The sequence below is a fragment of the Mus caroli genome, chromosome 13 (genome assembly GCF_900094665.2).
Source record: "Mus caroli chromosome 13, CAROLI_EIJ_v1.1, whole genome shotgun sequence".
Lineage (NCBI taxonomy): Eukaryota > Metazoa > Chordata > Mammalia > Rodentia > Muridae > Mus > Mus caroli.
This window is the reverse complement of record NC_034582.1, coordinates 74,589,770-74,593,546: the sequence shown is the minus strand read 5'-3', so window position 1 is coordinate 74,593,546 and position 3,777 is coordinate 74,589,770. Positions and strand designations below refer to the sequence as shown.

Here is a 3,777-nt window from a genome sequence, read left to right as displayed (position 1 = left end):
GAAACCCCTTCTTCTATCTTCCTTCCCCCTGCTTCTATTAAGGTGTTCCATCACCCACCTACCAACTCCCACCTCACCACCCTGGCATTTCCCTACAGTGGGTCATCGAAGTTTAATAGGACCAGGGGCCTCTTCTCTCATTGATGTCCAACAAGGCCATTCTCTGCTATATATGCAGCTGGATCCCGGGGTCCCTTCATAGGTATTCTTTGGTTGGTGGTTTAATCCCTGGTATCTCTGGGAAATCTGGTTGGTTGATATTGTTGTTGTTCCTATGGGGTTGCAAACCCCTTCAGCTCCTTCAGTCCTTTCCCTCACTCCTCCATTGGGAACCCTGTGCTCAGTCCAATGGTTTAGGCTTTGGCAGAGCCTCCTAAGAAACAGCTATACTAGGCTCCTGTAAGCATGCACTTCTTGGCATCCAAAATAGTTGTCTGTGTTTGGTGACTGTATATGAGATGGGGCCCCAGGTGGGGCAGAGTCTGGGTGGCCTTTCCTTCAGCCTCTGCTCCACACTTGATCTTTGTATTTGTTCCCATGAGTACTTCATTCCCCTTTCTAAGAAGGACTGAAGCATGCACACTTTGGTCTTCCTTATTCTTCAGCTTCATATGGTCTGTGAATTGCATATTTGCTATCCTGAGCTTTTGGGCTAATATCCACTTATCAGTGAGTTCTTACCATATGTATTCTTTTGTAGTTGAGTTAACTCACTGAGGATGATATTTTCTAGTTCCATCCATTTGCTTAGGAATTTCATGAAGTCATTGTTTTTAATAGCTGTGTAGTACTCCATTGTGTAAAATGCACCATTTTTTCTGTATCCATTCCTCTGTTGAAGGACATCTGGGTTCTTTCCAGTTTCTGGCTATTATAAATAAGCCCGCTATAAATATAGTAGAACATGTGTCCTTGTTATATGTGTAGCATCTTTTGAGTATATGCCCAGGAGTGGTATACCTTGATCTTGAGATACTACTATGTCCAATTTTCTTAGGAACTGCCAAACTGATTTCCATAGTGTTTGTACCAGCTTGAAATCTGAACAACAATGGAGGCATGTTTCTCTTTCTTCGCATTCTCACAAGCATCTGCTATCACCCAAGTTTTTGATATTAGCCATTCTGACTGGTGTGAGGTGGAATCTCAGGGTTGTTTTTGTTGTTGTTGTTGTTGTTGTTTTGTTTTGTTTGACCTTTAACTTTATCTGCATTTATTTTATGCTGAATTTATTCCCGGGCCATGAGTTTTTGTCTCTTCTGTTTCTTCTGGGATATCTTTTTCTTCTGTGCAACCTCCTTTTCTGGCTTTGAAACAATCTGTTCCTTCTCAGTGAGGATCATCTCAGTGTGGCAGGGGGAGCTCATGTATGGGTTAATCCGGCCATGAGCTCTGTAGGTTCATCAGCGCATCTTAGGTGCCTTGTTCATCTGGATGTGTTCAGTGACTACAGAATCTACATCTAGACCCTTAAGTTCAGCATTACTCTCTGCATTTTTAAGCATGTGCAGCAAAAATTCAGCACTCTTTTTTGGCCACCGACCCTGTGTCCAGCCCCACTGTTTGGCATGGGCGCACCTACCGACTCTAATATTATACCGCCGAAATGGCACACATTGCTTCTTTAAGTGACATCCTTCAGATGCTTAGTGGCTTTGAGGATATGCATACCCTTGATGGGCTGGGCAGTTTTCCGGGTGTTCTTAAAGTGAACACAAAGGTTTGAACCTCTTGATTTGCATGATTTTGTGGGGTTTTCTGGGTCAAGAGAGTAGCGAACCATCTTGGTAGGTGACCTCTGGACGCAGGGTTGTTTCTGTTTGCGTTTCCCTGATGACTAAAGATGTTAAACGTTTCTTTAGGTGCTTCTTAGTCCTTTGAGAATCCTCACTTGAGAATTCTTTGTTTAGCTCTGTATCCCATTTTTAACAGATTTACTTGATTCTCTAAGGTCTTACTTCTTGAGTTCTTTGGATATATTGTATATTAGCCCTCTTTCAGATGTAATATTGGTAAAAATAATTTCCCAATCTGTTGGTTGCCATTTTGTCGTATTGACAGTTTCCTTTGCCTTACAGAACCTTTGCAATTTTACCAGGCCCTATTTGTCTACTATTGATCTTAGAGTATAAGTTATTTGTGTTATGTTCAGGAAAATTTCCCCTGTACCCATGTGTTCAAGGATCTTCTCTACTTTCTCTTCTATTAATTTCAGTGTATCTGGTTTTATGTGGAAGTCCTTAATCCACTTAGACTTGAGCTTTGTACAAGGAATTAACTTTAATGCTGTTTCTCATGCTATGTTTACTCCAACCTTAAAATTATTTCATTGCTACTTCATAATCATAATTATACTACTGTTATAAATCATAATGTAAATATCTTATATTCAGGATATCTGATATGTGTCCCCAATGTCGCTATGACACTCAGGTTGAGAATCACAGTCTTAGAGTATAAAGTGTCTGAATAAAGATGTCTATGGCATTAGAATTTAGTCTGCCTCATATATTTCTTCCATTCTTCAGGCCCTATCATGTCTAGAGCAGTAACAATGGTTCATGAGGGTAAACATCTGAGGAATGCTGAGAAAAGCCAAAATAGTCTACTCCAGGGGAGAATATACCAATGTGTCAAGTGGTAACAAATTATTTGTCATAAAATATATATACAAATAATATTTTATAGCCTGACAATGTATTTATGCATTTATGACTAAAATGGAGGTGATGAACTTGAAAAAGAACACAGAGGGTTATATGCAAATCTTTGAAGGGATGAAAGGAAAGGGGAAATTATGTGATTATATTATATACAAAATAAAATGTAAAATTAAAAAATTAAAGAGGGAGCAGAAAATTAAAACTGTAAAGCCCAAGCAATTTATGAAAACCACATAATGACTTAACATAGTCAAAGCCAAATGGACGGTTTAATAAATATCTGACCATGTTAAGTCAATAGAAAAAAGGTGATTCAGAGTTAAAAATCTGAAATTCCCATATAGACTAATAACATAACTCCTAGGAACATACCCAAAAGTCTATATATCATACCACAGAAATACTTATATATCTATATTTATAGCTGCCATAGTTATATTATGAAGAAAACAAAATCACTTTTGATGTCAATCAACACATAAGTGGCTTATAAAAATATCATATGTATATACAACATATTTCAGTCATACAAAATAAAAATTACAGTATAAGGCAAGCTAGACAGCACATATGTAAACCACTATCTGCACTGAGAACTTGAACTTGAATCTGATCTCTTCAAGAGATCAGGTGAAAAGAGAGAACGAATTTCACAAACTTTTCTTTGACTTACATGTGCGTGCTATGTCTGTCTTACCCATTATATCACCTACAACTTTACAAAATCATGAAATTTCCAGAAAATGTATAGACTGCACATATTATACTAATTAAAAAACCCCATGATAAAAACCACATAGATGTTCTTCCTCATATAGATCCTAACTTCTAATTGCTCATGTTTATTTACATGGAAGTGAACGTGTGTAGACACCCACTGACTAGAAAGGCGTCTATCAAATGGGGAACTACACCTTTCATAGAAATAGCACTATAAGAAGGACACATGCTCCACTATGTTCATAGCAGCCTTATTTATAATAGCCAGAAGCTGGAAAGAACCCAGATGCCCCTCAACAGAGTAATGGATACAGAAAATGTGGTACATTTACACAATGGAGTACTACTCAGCTATTAAAAAGAATGAATTTATGAAATTCCTAGGCAAATGGAT

General features: G+C 37.9%; 1 pseudogene; it reads right to left on the bottom strand.

Annotated features, from left to right (window-relative positions):
- Nucleotides 1-1,229: 1,229 nt before the first annotated feature.
- LOC110308280 lies at nucleotides 1,230-1,807 on the bottom strand (annotated as a pseudogene).
- Between the last annotated feature and the right edge of the window lie 1,970 nt (nucleotides 1,808-3,777).